Here is a 22,481-nt window from a genome sequence, read left to right on the forward strand (position 1 = left end):
GTATTTACTAGCTGAATTAAGACCTTCCACACATGATGAGTCATTGAGGTTGGGAATGGTATCTCAGCATCTCTCTTACATGACTACTGAAGTGGAATATTTCTGCAGCTGAAAATCCACACCATACATGAAACGCAGGAGCGTTACACACTGTCGGCTCCACTGAATCCTCTGCAGCCTCCTCCTGGGACTCTGCTTCCCACCAAAGACGCCCTGTCACATGTCCCCTCAGCCATTATGAGCAATCCCAGGATGCACTGCATGAGTGACTGCCCACTGGGACTCCCACAACTGTCTTCAGTTCCTGCTTGTTCATGGGGCATTTTCCCTTCAGTTTTGTCTTCAGCAAGTGAAATGCATGCTCAATCGGATTCAGGTCAGGTGATTGACTTGGCCAATGCATAACATTCCACTTCTTTCCCTTAAAAAACTCTTTGGTTGCTTTTGCAGTGTGCTTCGGGTCATTGTACATCTGCACTGTGAAGCGCCGTCCAATGAGTTCTGAAGCATTTGGCTGAATATGAGCAGATAATATTGCCCGAAACACTTCAGAATTCATCCTGATGCTTTTCTCAGCAGTCACATCATCAATAAATACAAAAGAACCAGTTCCATTGGCAGCCATACATGCCCACGCCATGACACTACCTACCATGCTTCACTGATGAGATGGTATGCTTTGGATCATGAGCAGTTCCTTTCCTTCTCCATACCCTTCTCTTCCCATCTCTCTGGTACAAGTTGATCTTGGTCTCATCTGTCCATAGGATGTATTTCCAGAACTGTGAATTCTTTTTTAGATGTTGGTTGGCAAACTCTAATCTGGCCTTCCTGTTTTTGAGGCTCACCAATGGTTTACATCTGGTGGTGAACCCTCTGTATTCACTCTGGTGAAGTCTTCTCTTGATTTTTGACTTTGACACACATACACCTACCTCCTGGAGAGTGTTCTTGATCTGGCCAACTGTTGTCAAGGGTGTTTTCTTCACCAGGGAAAATATTCTTAGGTCATCCACCACAGTTGTTTTCTGTGGTCTTCCAGGTCTTTTGGTGTTGCTGAGCTCACCGGTGCGTTCTTTCTTTTTAAGGATGTTCCAAACAGTTGATTTGGCCACACCTAATGTTTTTACTATCTCTCTGATTGGTTTGTTTTGTTTTTTCAGCCCAATGATGGCTTGCTTCACTGATAGTGACAGCTCTTTGGATCTCATATTGAGAGTTGAGAGCAACAGATTCCAAATGCAAATAGAACACTTGAAATTAACTCTGGACCTTTTATCTGCTCCCTGTAAATGGGATAATGAGGGACTAACACACACCTGGCCATGGAACAGCTGAGCAGCCATTTGTCCCATTACTTTTGGTCCCTTAAAAAGTGGGAGGAGGCACATAAACAAACTGTTGTAATTCCTACACCTTACACCTGATTTGGATGTAAATACCCTCAAATTAAAGCTGAAAGTCTGCAGTTAAAGCACATCTTATTTGTTTCATTTCAAATCCATTGTGGTGGTGTATAGAGCCAAAAAGATTAGAATTGTGTTGATGTTCCAATATTTATGGACCTGACTGTATTTGGGAAATGACTTCCATATCCTTATCTATTTGTTATATGCTCTTAAACTAATAAAATGTTTTGAACAAGAATTACAAATACTGAAACATTTAAAAAAAAATGATAAAAACCTCCAGGTTCTCGCTTTTATACCTTACAGAAAAACTGCATGCGCTGATGAAATTGGGTAATGGACTGGGCAGTAGAGACTGATACACTACCTGCCTCTGAAAATATATGAAGCATGTATTGTGTGTGACTGAAGATGTTTCTGAGACAAGTCAGCATGTTTTAGTGGACCTAGTGGAACTCTAGAAATGGGGTGTCAAACTCAATTTCATTGTAATCCATATCAGCATGCATTATGGTTGCAATCAAAGGGCCATTTGTGTCTGTAAGACTAGATGTCCAGAGCACCCAATCCCTCCTTAAATCAGATATCAGGACTAGAGCCCAGCCACCAACAGAAATCAAGAGTCTCCCACCCTCCTTTACATCACAGTGCACAACCCAGTGGCGCAACTACCAGGGTAACAGGAGTCACAAGCCTGGTCTGTGGATCCACAGCGGGGTTACTGGATGCAGTTGTAAGCAGAGTGTCTGTTACACTCTCACTTACACTGCCCTGATAGTGCCAGCACTGAGAGCATGCTCGCCCCCACCTCGCACGGGCAGGAGAGGAGAGAAAGAGTTAGATCTACTCTTCCTCCCGCCCCTGTCCTCCTGTGTGTGCCCACCACCCCGCCCTCATCAATCGGATCCACAGAGATCCCCCTTACAGAGAAATTCTGCAGGCTCTAATGTAAAGGGGGGAGCTCTGCCGACTCTAATGGAATGGGGGGTTCTGCCGACTCTGATGGAAGGGGAGGGCTCCTCCAACTCTGATGGAAAGGAGGGGGCTCTGCCAACTCTGATGGAGGGGGGGCTTTGCCGACTCTGATGAAAGGGGGGCTCTGCCGACTCTAATGGAAGGGGGGGCTCTGCCAACTTTGATGAAAACGGGGGGCTCTGCCGACTCTGATGAAAGGGGGGGGCTCTGCCGACTCTGATGGAAGGGGGGGCTCTGCCGACTATGATGGAAGGGGGGGCTTTGCCAACTCTGATGGAAGGAGGGGCTCTGCAGACTCTAAAGTAAGGGGGACTGTGACGTAAGGGGGGCTCTGCTGACTCTGATATAAGGCTAATGCTGGGAACTATGATGTTTTTGGGGGCTTTGGTTACCAGAGACCCCCTTATATCAGTATTTCCCATTAATTCAGAGTCTGCAGAGTCCCCCCGTTCAGATGTAAAGGGGAAACTCTCCCAGTTCAGATGTAAAGGGGAAACTCTGCCAGTTCAGGTGTAATGGGGAACTCAACTCTTTGGATTCAGATGTAAAGGGGACCTCTGTAGAAAATTTTTTTAATGACAAAATAAACTGTATACTACAAAAACATTTGCTGTGGTGCCGCTAAAGTGTTCGGGTTTGGCTTGAAGAAAAAGTGCTTGCAACCCTACCCAAGGCAGCAGGAAGAGAGCTTGCTGCAGAACATGTGAAAGGGTCCCACGGTGGGACCATAATAAAGGGCCCTGTGATGGATGTAAAGAGCCCTGGAATTAGTGAGAAGGGCCCCGGGCTCGGAGGGAAGGCCGAAAAGGTTAGGGGCCCTTCATGGTTTCTTGCACCGGGGCCCTGAAGGTTCTAGTTACAGCCCTTACCTTGTGCTGCTGCTGGGAAGAAGCTGGGGGTGGAGCTGGGAAGTGGGAAGCGGAAAGCTCAGGGTCTGAAGGAGAACCAGAGGGGGACTGGAGTCAGCTGCTGGAGCCAGCTGAATGCTGAAACCAGAGGAGGTGGAGACAATGAATGCTGCACAGAGAGGCACAAGATCTCTAGGAGGAGTTCTATCCTCCTCTCTGCTGTTGACTGCTGAAATGGCTATTTCAGTTCTATCCTCCTCTCTGCTGTTGACTGCCCAAAGGTAGACTAACCAGGTACCAGACCTCCAACTGGTCTGTGCCTGAGTTAGTTGGGTAAAAAAAAAAAAAAATATATATATATATATATATATATATATATACCTGATAATAAAATGTCACTTACCTGACTGTCACAAGCAGGCGTTCCTCCGGTAACACACTGGTTTGCATCAAAGTGTCCATCCTTGTCAGCCTTGACCTGAGCCTCTCCAGCAAGTCATCAAAGACAGGAAAGGGCATCCGTGTGAAGCTATGGAATTTGGCTGGAATCCTGCGAAGTTGGGCATACAAGTTGGATACATTTTCTCAGTTTAAACATTTGATATGTCATCTATGTTGTATTCTGAATAAAATATTGAAATTTGAATCTTCCACATCATTGCATTCTGTTTTGTTCACAATTTGTACAGTGTCCCAACTTTTTTGGAATCGGGTTTGTATTCTGTGTGAATTTACAATAAAGTCAGTTACAGTTGGCACCTAATCTAGTGTCATCTAGTTCTTGGGTGCATTGCCCAGCTATAATACCTGGTTCCAGATTGGAGGAAGCTGTATCTTGGCGGAAGCACCCAGGCGGGGTGCCAGGCAGTCTGTCACAATTAGCATAACACTTATAAAATTAGAGCTTATAGGTACACAGCCTTTTGCCCCTTTATATTTAATGAACCACACAGTTCAGATACACTGTTTTCTATCATTCCACATCATTCACAGAAATAATAATTTTGTTTTTCTTACTTGATACCTTTAGGGAGGGTGGGACTGTCTCCAGGCAAGCCTGCTTTTTAAAGTGGCTTTGTCATGGGAAAATACTGGGACCTGTCATTGCAGACTGTAACGAATCATCCGGCACCCCGACTGGGTACCGCCGTTGACGGATGCTCCTAGTGCTTCCCGAGGGCTCCAAGCACTCCACCAGACACCATAACCACCTCAGACCCCACAAACCGCCGCAGCTGGGTTGGGGTCTCGCTGCCTCCTACCCACCCTGGACCTACGACAAGGATCCAGGTTCCAGTGGGTGAACCTCTCTTTCCCCAGAGAGTGAAACAGGAACAAGCTCTTACAAGAGCTTAGTGATTATCCAAGGGAATATAAAGAGAATAGCAAGCCCTTGTAGCAGGTTCCCCCCCAAAGATGAGTCGAGACTTCATGAAGGGTAAAAACAAACTGTTTATTTAACAGATACACACTCAATTTATACACACATGAGCACATCCCCCTCCTGATCAAATTACTACATACAGGTCAGGGGTTGAATGATTACATTATCATATGCAGATGAAATTGTATACAGAAACAGAATTAACCTGAACTAATTAGCTGGCCATCTGGACAGAACAATGTGAGGTCATTAACATTTAACACTGGGACAGGTAGACTTTTAACACAATATACATTCCATCTCAAAACACAAACAATAGGGAGAGCCTGTCTGACATTTAAGTACAATACACATTAGCATCACTTGTAAATACAGACCCCATTTGAAGCAATCCAAACCATCAGTCTTTCACTCCCAGTGACGGTTAATACCGTCACAGAGACTTTTGAGAATGTTAGTGTTCTAGCCATGGCTGCCATCATGGTGCCCAGTGCAGCCTACCTAACAGACCCCCCTTCTCCCTCTCCCCCTGCTTAGTGTGACTGTCAGTGCAACTATGTATGATGTGTGGCCACAGATTTCTAAGATAGACAGTGAGGTGGATTGTGACAACAGGGACAACTCTGCACCACATCCCTTAGAAATGTAAGCGTACAAAAATATAGAGGCAATTGGACTTTACAGGTGCAAAAATATTACACATAAATACATACAAATATATATTTTATTGATAAAAAACCTATTAAAAATATACATGTATCCAAAACAAATGGAAGATCCCACGCATTTCAGCATAATAGAGCATACAGGTGCATCTCATAAAATTAGAATATCATGAAAAAATGTATGTATTTCAGTAGTTCAATTCAGAAAGTGAAACTCATATATTTTATATAGATACGTTACATACAGAGTGAGAAATTTCAAGCACAGCTTACAGCTAGTAAAAACCTAAAATTCAGTATCTCAGGGGTGAGTGGCTACCGCGCTACAGCATGGACGCTAGACCTGCGGCTCCACTCCAGTGCTGGGATCTCAAGCCTATTGAGGTGCTCTTACCCAACCTCAGACACCCCACAGCCTGCCCAAAGTGCCGCCCGAGCTGCCGACATGACTTGGAAAGGAACAGAGGCCGCTCAGCCGGAGAAACTTTATCATTTCTTCCCGCCGACGAGCCGTGGCCTTCTCAAAGATGGCACTGATAACCAATATACGCCCTCCTTACGTAGCTCTATCACCACTACACCGAGCCCTTGCTCCCAGAGTGGCTCCCTGCAGCATTCCCCAGATGCTTCTACACCTGTGTCCCGGAGCCCAGAAAAGTCAAAACCCCACTTAGATCCTGGAAGCCACAGCAATAAGGTAAGCACTGAACAGGACTCCCTGGAAGACACAAGGGAGCTAGTGGACACCATTAATACATTCCCCACTGCCAACCAGCCACTTTCAGATACCACTCTAAAAGACATGTTTGTCTCCCTATACAGCTCACTACACACGGACATGATGAAGTACATGAGAAACTTTAAGCATGAGGTGAGTGAGCTTGGTGGCAGAGTGGATCACATTGAATAGAAGATGGGAGAGTTCGCCTCTTCTCATAACTCTCTGGTAGATGCATTTAACGATCACACTGATGAAGTGACCTGGCTCAAAACCAAAATAGCGGATTTAGAAGATAGATCACGCAGGAATAATGTGAAATTAAGAGGAATACACAACCGGCAAAACTTCAACAGTATTGATGAGAGTACACTTTTTCCACATTAAAGAACAATTTATGTTGACATTACGCAAAACCCACAACCTCCTGAGAAGTACTCCTCTATTTAGAGCTTTACGGATCTTTTTCAGTACACAATGTTAAAACGCAAATCTCTAATTCCTGTAACAAAGGCATTACGCAATCATAACATTGTGTATCGCTGGAGCTACCCAACAAAACAAACTATCACCAAAGATTGCTATTTCTCCACCTTGCGCTACTCTGCTCCTGGAACATAATTTCCGCTCAAGCTCCTGGGGAATCTGCTTCTACCGCTACACTGAATACGCAGAGCAACTGGCAACTGGTGTCTCATAAGAAGAAAAACAAGAAAAAAAAAACACCTGAGCACTTCTGCATTTACTACCACAGTCTAGTGCTGTATCTTGGCCTAGGCCAACAAGGCCCAGGCCTAGGGTGGCACTTTGCAGGGGGGCAGTAAAAAAGCTGCACCCCGCACAAAAAAAAAAAAACCCAGCCATCTCCCGACTCCTGCACGAGAAGGGTCCCCACCAACTTGTGCTACACTTTTTGTTTTTTAAAACAATTGAATTTTATTGAGATAATAACAAAGATTATAACAAAAGTACTGTGGTCTTTCTAGGAGAGAAAGACGAATAAATGAGGTACAAGCAAATTATAAAGTAATACAATGGAGTACAGTTTTGTGAATATAACATAGTGAGCAATAAAAGAAAAGTAAATTCAACACTTATTTACGGGTGGCCCCGTAGGAACATCGCTTAATGAAAAATAAAAGAGGCTGTAAGATTCATTAAGCCTAGGTGAAATAAACAGAGACCTCGGACGGTACTACAATGACCGACGAAGTCTTATTGCCAAACTTCTTCCAGCAATCATATTGACTAAAGGAAACAATCATAGGAACATTAATCACATTTTAAGTGGGGGGGGGGGAGGGAGGGGGGGGAGTTTGTAGAAGATGCTACTTATCCCATAGAAGGAAAGAGTGTTTGGGGTGTGGGTGAGGGGGACGAGAAGAGGGGAAGGTGAGGAATGGGAGAGTCAGCAAACTTCAGAACAGAGAATGATATAACTCTGGTAATGCAATAATCTCTAGATCCAAGACTCAAGATTCAAGGTTCAAGACTCAAGCAGGCATCAACCTCCTATAACGGTTAGATAAGGTAAAAAGCGGCCCAGATATTCTGAAATTTAGAAAGTCTGTCATCAGACATGGTAAGGGTTTTTTCCATTTCATAGACTTTCCCTATTTCTACTAGCCATTCCTTTATTGTAGGGACCTCCTGAGACTTCCATTTCCTCGGGATTATGATTTTTGCCGCATTTAGAAGGTGTCTTGTCACAGTGTGCCTATATTGTGAAATGGTGTGAGAAAAGACGTTGAGGAGGCAACGAGCTGGGTCACCGTGAGTCCGAGAACCCGAAATTTCCTGGATTAGGTCGCAAACTTGCGACCAATACTCAGCCAGCAGTGGGCAGGGCCACCAGATGTGCAGCATTGTTCCCTTCTCTTGACCACATCTCCAGCAGCTATCACTCGTCTGCCGGAACCATTTCTGAAGCTTATCTGGTGTAGCATACCAGTGGGTGAGCAATTTATAAGAAGACTCTTGCATTTTTGTGCTCATACAACATTTGTGGGCCAAGACACAAGCTGTGCTCCATTGGCCATTAGGGATGATCGAACTTTTCAAAAGTTCGGTTCGGCCAGAACATCCGAACTTCCCAAAAGTTCGGCCCGGATTTCAGAACCCCATTGAAATCAATGGGACCCGAACTTCGGTAATCAAAAAACACCATTTTAAAGCCCTAAAACCCAATAAATGCCCCTAAAAAGTGCATAGGGTTCTGGGTCATGCCCCAGGGACTATGAATCACACAAAAAAAAGTTCTTAAAAATTGTTATTTTTGATAGAGAGCCAATTATTGAAAAAAATTAAAAAAAAAGAGATTTTTTTTATTTTGACTTTGGATTTAGTGTCTGGGGGGGTCTAAAAAGTGTACCTGTGAAGTTTCAGCTCTGTAGCATGTCCAGAACCATAAAAAAAAAAAGATTGTTTGTATTTTGTCCCTTATAGAACAGGGATATGGCTCCGCTCTTTTCACACCTTGCCAGTTTAGTATCAAGCATTTTTTGGGGGTTATTGGAGGCAGGCAAAACATCAGAACTTCTGTGTAGGGGTATATATACACACATACTTATATGTATATATACCCATACACATATATAGGTGTGAAAGTAGCAGAACACTATACTTTTGCTAATGAAATAATTTGCACTAATATGGCTCTGCTCCTAACACACCTATATATGTGTAAGTGTAAAATACATACAAGTGTGTGTGTATATATATATATATACCCCTATACAGAAGTTCAGTAGTGTTCTGCTACTTTCACACCTATATATGTGTAGGTGTGTATATATACCCCTATACAGAAGTTCAGATGTCATGCCTGCCTCCAAAGAACCCAAAAAAATGCCCAAAAAAACGCATGCAAGAACAAACCTGGGCATTTTTTTTGGCGCTGGCATTTATTTTGGCATTTTTTTGGGTTCTTTGGAGGCAGGCAAAACATCTGAACTTCTGTATAGGGGTATATATACACACACACACTTATATGTATATATACCCATACACATATATAGGTGTGAAAGTAGCAGAACACTATACTTTTGCTAATGAAATAATTAGCACTAATATGGCTCCGCTCCTAACACACCTATATGTGTAAGTGTAAAATACATATCAGTGTGTGTGTATATATATATACCCCTATACAGAAGTTCAGATGTTTTGCCTGCCTCCAAAGAACCCAAAAAATGCCCAAAAAAATGCCAGCGCCAAAAAAAAATGCCCAGGTTTGTTCTTGCAGGCATTTTTTTTTGGGCATTTTTTGGGTTCTTTGGAGGCAGGCAAAACATCTGAACTTCTGTATAGGGGTATATATATACACACACACTTATATGTATTTTACACTTACACATATATAGGTGTGTTAGGAGCGGAGCCATATTAGTGCAAATTATTTCATTAGCGAAAGTATAGTGTTCTGCTCCTTTCACACCTATATATGTGCAGGTGTATATATACAGACATGTGTGTGTATATATACCCCTATACACATGTTCAGATGTCATGCCTGACTCCAAACATGTCCTCAAAAAAGCACTATCAATGCCTGCAGCAAAAAGAATGCTGACGGGGCGAAGCCATATTAGTGCACTGAATGTGACACGAGAAACAATCTTTTCTCTATAGCGGTCACTCTGCTATGGAAGGGTTTTGTCACCCTGCCATAGCAGTCACAGTCAGTTAACCCTACACTACACTACGGTCCCCTTACACTTAACACTTTCCCTACAGAAACTGAATAATTAAAGCTAACTATAGTGGAAAATAGCACCCTAACTACACTAGATATCCCTTTCCTCACACTAAAAATTGCTAAATGACACTTTGTAACAGAAGTCACAGAACTGCTTCCACTCTCTTCCATGTCCCTGTATAGCAATGCTAGGAATTTGGCGGGGGCTATCTTATATACTGGGGGGCGTATTCACGAATGATTGGCCTATGGACTCCCTAGTCACTCCAATCACATTCCTAGCATTCTCCTGCCCCCTCAATTGGCTTTTACTCATGGTTCTGGTCCAATCACGGGCTTTTAAAGCCCATTTCCTGAACCATTGCATTTTGGTCGGTTCTGGTTGCTGAACTCCGAACTTTTTCAGCAAAAAGTTCTAAATTCGGCCGAACCTCGAACAGCCAATGTTCGGGTCGAACCGATGGTCGACCCGAACCGTTCGATCATCCATATTGGCCATCAGTAATTGGTGAATTTAGCTCAGTTTCCCATCGCTTCCTAAAATTGTCCGGAGTATCATCGTGTTTAGCTTGCAGCCAAGAGTAGGCCAGAGATGTGGTCTTTCTTATAGGTTTGCCTGACAAACAGATCTTTTCTAGATCCGTGAGTTCATGTGAGAATTGGGATTTGTTCTTATGCGTGGTAAGGAAATGTATCTGCAAGTAAGTCCAGAATAGAATGTTAGCGTTATTACATACAGTTTGGAGATCGGATTTAGTGATAGTCTTAAAGTTTTTCAAACAATGTTTGATCAATAGGGGTTTGTTATTTTTCATTCTTAGTGGGTAGGGAGAGAATTTGGGGTTGTTGAATATAGGTGACATGGGTCCAGGGATATTGGATAAATTAAATAGTTTTGCCAGTTTGTGAAAGATTTCCAAAGTGTTGGAGATAAGCGGGTGCTCTAAAAGTACATCTGGGTAAAAGGATTTGGTGATCCATGGGGTAAGGCTAAGTGGTAGGTTCGTGTGTGAGTGTTATAGGTTTACCCAGTCCTTGTCTTTAGCGTGACAGTTCCAGTCTATAACCCTGGTGAGTAGAATTTCGTAATAATATTGTTTGAAGTCCGGAAGACCCATACCACCAGAATTTTTTGAGCGAGTGATAAGTTGGAATCTAATCCTGGGTTTTTCTTTTTCAATGGTTTTTATTGAAAGTTTTCAGCATACAAATGTGTGATATAAAAAATGCAAAAATTGAAAATGGTACGTAACAGTATAACATTCCCAGTGGTCGGGTAGTACAGTCCGGAGTAGGCAAACATAAAAATACAGTAGAAAACTCGTTATTTCCCAGGAGGGAGACCTTGCGAAGTGAGGGCTCGAGGGCTCCCACACAAGTGGATATATAGAGACGTCCCTCCGCAATGCGTCAGAACTCTAGTAACAAACAATATCATCCATCGCTAATTGGTAAACATACAGGTTACTGCTAGATAGCCGGGCTGAAACCAACTTAGAAGATTAAGCCACAGCTGGTGACCACTGAGAAAACCTTATCAAAAAAATCTGCTGAGAGACTAATATAACGGATAGAGAGAATGGAGAAGAAAGAGATAAATGGAAAGAAAAGGCAAGAGAAAGAAGAAGAAATGGACCCAACCCCGCTCACCGGACCCCACCCCCAGACCCAAGCGGACTGCTTACACGAGTAAGCAGTCCGCTTGGGTCTGGGGGTGGGAACGATCCCAGTAAGATAATTGAGCCAGGGTTCCCACACTTTGTCGAATATGTGCATCTTATCATCCAGTTGAGCCGACAGCCTCTCGTTCAGCATTATCCAGGATAATTTGTGTCTAAGTTGCTCAAACCACAGGGCAGGAGACCTCCAGGATCTAGCAATCTTAATTTTGGCCGCCGTAAAAATAATCCTGGGTTTTTTATGTGACCAGACAAAAGACCTTTGAAGTTGTTGAAGTTTCTTGAAGAAAAGGAGAGGTAGTTTGATTGGGAGGGTGCTCATACAGTACAAAAGTCTGGGAAGGATTACCATTTTTATGATAGCTGCCCTCCCAAACCAGGAAAAATTTCTTACGTTCCATCGCTTAAGGTCTGAGTCGATTTTGTTTAGTAGTGGAATGTAATTTTGTTTATATAAGTCTTTCCATTGTGGGGTCAGCCAAATGCCAAAGTATTTAAGCGCATCGTGGACCCAGCGAAACGAGCAGTTTCTTTGTGCTCTGTCCTTGTCTTTTGTTTTCAGGGATATATTCACAACTTCAGATTTAGTATAGTTTATCTTGAAATTTGAGATAAACGCGAACATCTTAAAATCTAGTAACAAATTCGGTATGGATATGTGAGGATTAGACAGGAAAAAAAGGAGGTCGTCGGCATATGCAGCAATTTTGTATTCTCTGCCATTTATCGTGAAACCATGTATGGAGCTATTGAAGTTGACTGTTCTAATTAAGGGCTCTAGGGAAAGTATAAAGAGGAGTGGAGAAAGGGGACATCCCTGGCGTGTACCATTGTTTATATGGATATCTTCTGATAAAGAGCCATTGATTTTAATTTTGGCAGTGGGGTAGTGGTAGAGAGAAGCAATTCTATTGAGCATGTTCGGGCCGAGACCTATATGGGAGCAAACCGAGAGCATATAGTCCCACGACACTCGGTCGAAGGCCTTCTCCGCATCCATAGAGAGGATAATTTTAGTAAGTAAGGGGCGTAGCCTGTTAGCTATAATCTTTGCAAATAATTTCATGTCGTTATTCAATAACGAGATTGGCCTGTAATTAGAACAATCTGATGGGTCCTTATCTTTCTTGGGGATCACAGCTATGTGAGCACAGAGGAAGGAGGCGGGTATGTCTTGTTGGTTGGACAGGGAGTTAAGGGTGTTGCAAAGGGGTTCTGAGAGTAGGTCTTTAAAGGGTTTAAAATATTGAGAAGTCAGGCCATCAGGGCCGGGGCTTTTCCCTGGTTTCAAACTTTTGATGGCAGATAATAACTCCTGTGTTTCAATTGGTCTTTCAAGTAGGTGAGTCTCGGATTCGGAAAGGTGTGGTAATTTGCTGTTTGATAAGAATTCCGTAATGGCGGTTGATTTATCATGTGGGAGATGGGGGGGTCTGTGTTGTGCTGGTAGTCTGGTATAAAATTTGTGGAAAAAGTCCGGGATGGAGCGAGTGTCATGTTCCATGACGCCCTTTTCATTTTTGATACCGAATATGTTTTCCACCAGTTTGGCCTCTTTTAATGCCTTGGCAAGTAACTTGCCGCTTTTGTCCCCTTCCTCATAGTAAACTCTTTTCCTAAAGAAGAGAGCTTGTTTGAGATCAACATCAAGGAAGTTACGAAGTTCCCTTCTTGTGTCATTTAGTTTTGATAGGCTTGTTGAGGCAAGGGATTGCTTATGTGCGATTTCTAGGCTTTCTATAGTGGAAGACAGTTCGGTAATCTTCTTTTGTTTTTTTCTCTTTTTTTCCTAGCGCCCCATTTGATTAACTCCCCTCTGACCACGCATTTATGTGTTTCCCAGTTTATAATGCGTGAGGTTGTGTCAGGAGGGTTTGTTTCGAAAAAAAAGTTCAATTGTGTTTGAAATATCTTTAAAAATCTCTGGGTCTAGCAACAAAGCGGGGTTAAGCCTCCAGTTGTAAGTTTTTTCCTGTTTTTCATCAAAGTTCATATGTAATGAAATAGGTGCATGGTCAGATATAGTCTGAATGCCTATGTGTGCATCTGTTAGAACAGGGAGGTCTTTTTGGGTAATAAAGATATAATCAATACGCGAATATTTGTTATGTGGGGGGGAGAAGCATGTGAAGTCCTTACCTGAAGGATTGAGAGTTCTCCGCTAGTGTTGAGCGAACACGGACTGTATTATTCGGGTTCGTACCGAATAATTGGATTTTTGTTATCCGAACACGGACCCGAAAACTTTACTGTATGTTCGGGTTTAAAATCCGTGTTCGGTAATTTTATTTCCTGTTTTGTATGTAATGGCGTGCTTTTAATGGCGGGCTTTCAACAGCCAATCAACAAGCGTTTAACTGGTGTGCCTTAAGCCATCCCAGCCATGCCTACTAATGTATTAGTAGCTGTGATTGGCCATCTGAAGCATGTGACCCATGTCTTTATAAGTTCGAGAGTCACAGCGCGGTGCGTCATTCTGCTGTAGTATAGGGAGAGAGCACACATCATACGTGCTGGCTGCTGATTAGGGACAGACAGTGAAAAATTGTGTCCGAAAAGAATGCAGGGACAGGTCGGAGTGTAGGCAGGGAAAGTTATTTGAGCATTTTAGGGACAGGCTGGAGAGATGAGGCAAGGACAGTCTACATTGATTTTGCTGTGTGGGGGGTGGTGCAGTGAACGATCTTTTTGAGCATTTTAGGGACAGGCTGGAGAGATTAGGCAGGGACAGTCTACATCGATTTTGCTGTGTGGGGGGTGCTGCAGTGAACAATCTTTTTGAGCATTTTAGGGACAGGCTAGAGATTAGGCAGGGACAGTCTACATCGATTTTGCTGTGTGGGGGGTGGGGCAGTGAACAATCTTTTTGCCCTCACTTGAGCCCACTGAGGAGGAGGAGGAGGAGGAGGAGGGAGAAAAAAATATATTTTGTAAACGTATGTAGGTAGTTTCCAGGTAAAGTGTTACCATAATCCCGTTGAAAATTGTAAAAAGAGACAACCCCCTTTGGGTCGGTGGGACTTTAAAGGCAACTAGTAATTATCTCTCATAGGAAAGATTAATTTGAATAAAATACAATTTATTGAAAAGGGTGATTATAAGAAAAATCATCAAGGTAAATTATATTACATATATAACAGTATAAATAAACATGTAATACAATACAGTGTTACAGGTGCACAACAGAGTCCAACGCGTTTCAAAGAATTGTATATTACCAGAATCTTCCTCAGGGAATCTGTGTATATTCCTGAAAAGCATATGCCAAAAATAAATCAAATGAAATGAAGAAGAAAAAGCAAAGTAATAGATACATATTATATACCAAATCATTTACATGAGTACTTTTTGCAATTGCGACAGCATGTTATTCCACCTTATTGTGAAGAAATTCTTGGCTAATTAGCCGTCAATAAGTCAGAAATCTTATCTTATACCCTATGGAAAATAAAGCAAGAAAAAGAGAGAAAAGAGAAAAAAAAAATATATACCACATGGTGAGAGTTCACATACCTGCAAACCCTAATAGCCACAATTATTTGTCCAAAAGGGGAGATATATTGTGATCCCACAGTGTAGGAGCTAGAGTCAGATATTGAATTGCAATTTTCTTTACCTAAGAATAATAATTCATTATCAGCAAAATGAGTTTCATGAGTTTAATCCCCCATATATATAGAAGACTATGGATCAATTCACCTGTTGTGATGATCAGAAATTTAATGTGTGAAAACAGGGGAAGAGAAAATGTTCTATCCAAAAATAAAAGGAAGGAGAAAAAATTCCTAACAGCTTCGTAAAGGTTATTCTCCAGTGGGGGTGCCTTCAGGACTTAGTAGGTGGTAAATCCTGATGAAAACAAGAGGAAAAAACACAGACAAAGTAAATATGTCCATTAACCACGGTGGAATGTATGATACACCCTTAATATTTCAGATACCTTACCTCCATATCAATGTGGAACATCCATGGTGTCTGATGACTTCTATGGATATAATGTTCACACAGGTGTATATAAAAATTATATTCCAAAATTTTTAGGTCGATGTTGGATATTAGTCTAGGACAAATACATAGATAATATATAACTTCATGTATGGTAGAAGATATGGAGGAGAAACAAGTCCCCCCCTAAAGAAAGTAATGGGTTTATTACATTTGGACTACCTTACCTCAATATTGAGGTGGGTTGTTCATAGTATCCCCACAACTTACAAGTCTGCAGTATCCACAGGAATGTATAATTAAATTCCCAGGTATTTATTCGCTATCAGTACCAGTTAATTGCCTGCAACAATATATAAAGAGAGTATATCCATCTGATTCCCCATACATAGAAGTATGCAATACATAAATATCCCCGTCAGGATAAAATATAAATACCGTTTGATGTAGGAGAGACGACAAACATCTAGTCACTATCCACAAACGTTAGCAGTCAAGAAAGTCCTAAGACTTAACAGTGCAGCCTTATCATTTCCATCAAATATCCTGAAGGCAGAAAAAGAAATCCCCTTAAGTGGAGTCAAAGCATAGCACAAGCTGTTAAAATCCCCTGAAGCGTACTTACTGATTGTAGGGAAGATTTAGAGGAACAGTAGTCCTGTCATGTCACGGAGAAGTAACTCTCCGGACTGGCTCTCGGCGTTCCCTTAAATCTCAAACCATTGCCATGAATTCCCATTGAATATCGCGAGATTACGTGTGATCGGCGCATTGTGATGTCGTCATTTCCGTCTCCTTATCTCGCGGGAAGTCTCGCGAGTTTGCGGTGACGTCACATCCGCCCTGATGGTGTTTATTGTAAAACGTTCCACGGAACCGCCGTCAGAGACTTACTTCCACCCTGACTTAGAGATGGGCATGACTGTATGTCCGCCCATAGTTACAGCGGTCCATGGATAATACAAAAAAGACCGAATAAAACAAACAAAGATGAGAAGAGAATTGAACATTTGACAATAAGGAATCCAATCAAAAATATAATCAGACCATTCTCCAATTTAGAGGCTTAAAAAAGACCTAAGATTATATATATATATGTGTAAATTCCTTATTGTGAAGGAATCTATGGTGCCGGTTGACAGAAAGGGAAAATCCTATCAGATATCGCCCCGGCACGGGTGATAGCGTTTAACCCCCTGAGCTCACCCGGGGTTCAGACATGGAATTCCCGCAAAAATTGTCGGGAATTGATCCAGCTGAAAAAACGCTTATTTCTCCAGTTGTTGATGGGGACGCCCCTATTGCATGGGGATCCCCATTGGAGAATGTCTCACCCGTGCCGGGCTCCTATCCTGTGGGTGATCTCCCCATGAGGAACAAAGATGGAAACATGCTATGCATGGTTGTGGCTCCAAGGCCGCTTAGTGAATCCACCAGGTGGCGGGAGGGGGGGGAGGAAACTTAAAGCAGCAGAATATCGAGCCCTTAGGGACTTGAACTTACTTCTGCAGGAAAGTGGCTATGATAATGAAGAGATTTGGGAAAATTTAAGCAGCTCATCAGATGAGGAAACTACACAAATACATAGTAAGGACCAAACTCCTACTCAACAATTTAGGAGAAAATCTCCAAAATTTCCTCAACTTAATCAAAACCCAACAATAGCCCTTTTTGTCAGGCAAGTCTCTAAAGATATTAATAAACTTAACATTCATTCAACGGAAGATAACCTCTCCCCAGACCAACGTAAAGCCTTAAAAACCCTCCAAAAAAACAATGATATCACTATTAAACCTAGTGATAAGGGAGGGAATATTGTTCTTATGAACAATAAAGACTATGAAAAAATGTGTTATCAACTTTTAGATAACAAAACTTGCTATCAGAAAATATCAGCTAATACAATTTCAAGATTCAATGAAGAATTCTATGCCATCCTTGATGGAGCTAGGGCAACAGGTATAATCACGACATCCTCGTACTCCCACTTTTTACTGTCTACCCAAGGTCCACAAAGACCTGAAAAATCCACCAGGCCGCTCTATAGTATCTGGTAATGGCAGTATCACGGAAACAGCAAGCCGTGTGGTGGATGCCCATCTAAGACCCCATGTCACTGGTTTAACATCTTATACCAAGGATACCATCCATATGCTTCAGATCTTAGAGAATGTTACTATACCCCACAATGCAATCCTAGCGACTATAGATGCAGAATGTCTATACAATTCTATACCACATGATAAAGGCCTCTCTGCTGTAACCATAATTCTGCAACAGAGAGGGCTTCAGGAACAAAACTATAATGACTTTATTTTAGACATTTTGAAATTCATTTTGGAACATAATGTGTTCTCTTTTCAAGGCTCCCACTACCTCCAGGTACAGGGAGTAGCAATGGGGACCTGCTGTGCCCCATCCTACGCTAACCTGTACCTGGGGGAGTGGGAGCACAAAATTATTACCAGTGAGGACTTGTCGATGTACTTCTGCCACGTTGTTCTGTGGCAGAGGTACATCGACGACATCTTCCTGGTATGGGACGGCCTGGTGGAGCTATTGAAAGAATGGCTTATTAGACTAAATAAGAACAACATGAACCTGTTCTTTAATATGCACTATGATTCAAAATCTGTGGACTTCCTAGATATTACCATCAACAAAAGTGATGAGGGCTATATAACAACAACCTTATTTAGGAAATCCACAGCGGGGAATACCCTGCTGCATTCAGCTAGTTTTCACCCCGAATCTCTCAAGAGGTCAATTCCATACTCACAATATCTAAGAATTAAGAGAAATTGTTCCTCTGAAGGGGACTTCAGGAAAAAGGCAGACAAATTAACGGAGAGACTCCTCGAAAGGGGATACTCTAAGACCTGTCTCAGGAAAAACTTTAGCAAAGTACAAACTATGAAAAGACAGGATCTACTTTTCAAAACTCCTAAAAAAAATGAAGTTTCTCAAAAGAATCCACCAAGGATAATTCTCAATTATTCTAATGAGCATGATAAAATCTATGGGATTCTCAAAAAGCACTGGGCGATACTTAGGGAGGACCCCATTCTCCAACATATAGTTACACCTTCCCCAGCTATCACTTATAGAAGAGCTACCTCTATGAAGGACAGTTTAGTCCAAAGTGAATATAAGGGCTCAAACAGAGAGGATCCTTGTCGGGACAAAGGGACATTTCCCTGCGGCAATTGTGACCAATGCAGGGTGATAGTCAGATGTAAAACTACTAGGCTCCCCAATGGCGAATTATTTCACCCTAGACACTTTGTTAACTGTAAAACCAAGGGGGTCGTGTATCTGATGCGATGTGAATGCAAGGCTTTCTATGTTGGGAAGACCAAACAAGAACTTGGAAAACGTATTAGTAAACATATGCAGAGCCTAAATTTCGGTAATCTATATCTGCCACTCGGCCGACATATGGCCATCGCCCACAGATACAGGACCCCCAAGGTTACTTTTTGTGCCCTGGAGAGGGTGCACATTCCAGCCAGGGGGGGTGATTGGAACAAGCAGCTACTCCAGCGGGAAATGCGCTGGATTGCTAGGCTTGGGGCGACCACCCCCCCCTGGCCTGAATGAAATGGAGAGTTACAGACCCTTTCTGGAGGGATTTTTCTCGGGGAAGACGGACTAGTGGGTCCCCCCATACTAGCTCCATTTTCAATGTTTAAACGTTGATTTTCCTTCATCTCCTTCATGTTTCTATCTGTTCTACAAGCTTTTGATGTCTCCCCTGTTTTTTCAGGGTTCACATTATCCAAACCTCTCTTTCCTTCCTTCTCTTTTCCCCTTCACTCCGACTGAGTATTCTGAGGATATATATCAAAAGTATTAAATCCTTTATTTAGGAAAACACAAATGTCTCTAAGTGGGTTTATTAAGATTGATTTACTTGTTATATAATGTATGTATTATACTCATTTTCATGAACCCACTATGTGATTGCAAGATGCGACCACCATCTTTTTTCCCTCGGTATAGTGAGATCAGGGGGTATCCCCCTATATATAAAATCTACTTTTAGGGATCTTTCCCATTTTTCTTTATCCCTATTCTTTCATCCTTTTTCCTTTTTCCCTCCCCCTTTTTTTTTTTCTTTCCCCCCCCCCCCCTCCCGCCACCTGGTGGATTCACTAAGCGGCCTTGGAGCCACAACCATGCATAGCATGTTTCCATCTTTGTTCCTCATGGGGAGATCACCCACAGGATAGGAGCCCGGCACGGGTGAGACATTCTCCAATGGGGATCCCCATGCAATAGGGGCGTCCCCATCAACAACTGGAGAAATAAGCGTTTTTTCAGCTGGATCAATTCCCGACAATTTTTGCGGGAATTCCATGTCTGAACCCCGGGTGAGCTCAGGGGGTTAAACGCTATCACCTGTGCCGGGGCGATATCTGATAGGATTTTCCCTTTCTGTCAACTGGCACCATACATTCCTTCACAATAAGGAATTTACACATATATATATATATAATCTTAGGTCTTTTTTAAGTCTCTAAATTGGAGAATGGTCTGATTATATTTTTGATTGGATTCCTTATTGTCAAATGTTCAATTCTCTTCTCATCTTTGTTGTTTGTTTTATTCGGTCTTTTTTGTATTATCCATGGACCGCTGTAACTATGGGCGGACATACAGTCATTAAAAGAAGTGTGAAGATTGGTGGTGGCGCTACCTATGAAATAAAAGCAACCGTATATAATGCCCCTTGTGACGTGAAAGGGGAAATATATTGGTAAAAATAACCCACAAATGGTGCAATATCTAAAAAATAATAATGAATTGTGGATAAAAAGTGAGAACAAAGATATATTCAAATCAAACAATAAATGCAGGAAAAAAGTAAACTGATGGCGTGGCAAAAGACCCACAACCGGAAATATGTGAGTGGTTTCCAAATAAACTATAAATGTGCCACGTACATATGTATCAACGTAAGTGATAAAAATTATTTATGGTGAAAAAAAGTGGATAGGTGAAATTCCACGAGTGGCCACTAGGTGGCGCAAAAAACTTAGTACAACCTGTATGCTGATGTATGGGGATGTTCCTCTTCGTGATAAGCGAGCAGTCAGAAAGGTCAGCGGCGGGTGCCCTGAGTGCTCACATAAAAGGAAAAATACCCCATGGTGAATAGTAGTAACACACAGTTATACAAAAGCGGCGTAGTAGACTCACTCGTACAGTAGATCAGGATCAGAATAGTCGTATTAGCCGGGAGGCTTCCGCGTTCCACGGCTGACAACCGGAAGTGACGTTTGACATCGGAGACTCCGCCCTACGCGTTTCGTCACAATGACGTCAACTGGAGCTTTGATATAAGAGTGCTTTGGATTACAAGCATGCTTCCGGAACGAATTATGCTCGCAATCCAAGGTTTTACTGTACTCTCTTTATATATTGTTGCAGGCAATTAACTGGTACTGATACCGAATAAATACCTGGGAATTTAATTATACATTCCTGTGGATACTGCAGACTTGTAAGTTGTGGGGATACTATGAACAACCCACCTCAATATTGAGGTAAGGTAGTCCAAATGTAATAAACCCATTACTTTCTTTAGGGGGGGACTTGTTTCTCCTCCATATCTTCTACCATACATGAAGTTATATATTATCTATGTATTTGTCCTAGACTAATATCCAACATCGACCTGAACATTTTGGAATATAATTTTTATATACACCTGTGTGAACATTATATCCATAGAAGTCATCAGACACCATGGATGTTCCACATTAATATGGAGGTAAGGTATCTGAAATATTAAGGGTGTATCATACAATCCACCGTGGTTAATGGACATATTTACTTTGTCGGTGTTTTTTCCTCTTGTTTTCATCAGGATTTACCACCTACTAAGTCCTGAAGGCACCCCCACTCGAGAATAACCTTTACGAAGCTGTTAGGAATTTTTTCTCCTTCCTTTTATTTTTGGATAGAACTTTTTCTCTTCCCCTGTTTTCACACATTAAATTTCTGATCATCACAACAGGTGAATTGATCCATAGTCTTCTATATATATGGGGGATTAAACTCATGAAACTCATTTTGCTGATAATGAATTATTATTCTTAGGTAAAGAAAATTGCGATTCAATATCTGACTCTAGCTCCTACACTGTGGGATCACAATATATCTCCCCTTTTGGACAAATAATTGTGGCTATTAGGGTTTGCAGGTATGTGAACTCTCACCAAGTGGTATATTTTTTTTTTTCTCTTTTCTCTCTTTTTCTTGCTTTATTTTCCATAGGGTATAAGATAAGATTTCTGACTTATTGACGGCTAATTAGCCAAGAATTTCTTCACAATAAGGTGGAATAACATGCTTTCGCAATTGCAAAAAGTACTCATGTAAATGATTTGGTATATAATATGTATCTATTACTTTGCTTTTTCTTCTTCATTTCATTTGATTTATTTTTGGCATATGCTTTTCAGGAATATACACAGATTCCCTGAGGAAGATTCTGGTATTATACAATACTTCGAAACGCGTTGGACTCTGTTGTGCACCTGTAACACTGTATTGTATTACATGTTTATTTATACTGTTATATATGTAATATAATTTACCTTGATGATTTTTCTTATAATCACCCTTTTCAATAAATTGTATTTTATTCAAATTAATCTTTCCTATGAGAGATAATTACTAGTTGCCTTTAAAGTCCCACCGACCCAAAGGGGGTTATCGCTTTTTAAAAAATCTATTTTTATCAATCTGTTGTGTGCAGCGTTCAGCTATATTTCACTACAGATTGCTGTTCTAATCTGCTATTAAAAAATTAATTTAAAGGGGAATTTTTTTTTTCCCCTTCATAGCCTGCTTGCTGCTGAGCTGACCGTGACATAAGACACTGCTGTGTTCACATGTGCTATTGAGTGATTTTCAATTTTATATACTTTTTTCTATTCCACTATTCAATATACACCCTTTTGGGTTAAGAAAAATTAAATTGTGGCATAGTCTGTACTAATCTGCTATTTAAACATTACAAACTTAAAGGGGAATTTTTTTTTTCCCTTCATAGCCTGCTGCAGAGCTGACCGTGACATAAAACATAAGACACTGCTGTGTTCACATGTGCTATTGAAAAATCACCAATTTTATATCATATTTTTTATTCTG

This window comes from Pelophylax lessonae, assembly GCF_965119305.1.
Source record: "Pelophylax lessonae genome assembly, chromosome: 8".
In the NCBI taxonomy this organism is placed as follows: domain Eukaryota; kingdom Metazoa; phylum Chordata; class Amphibia; order Anura; family Ranidae; genus Pelophylax; species Pelophylax lessonae.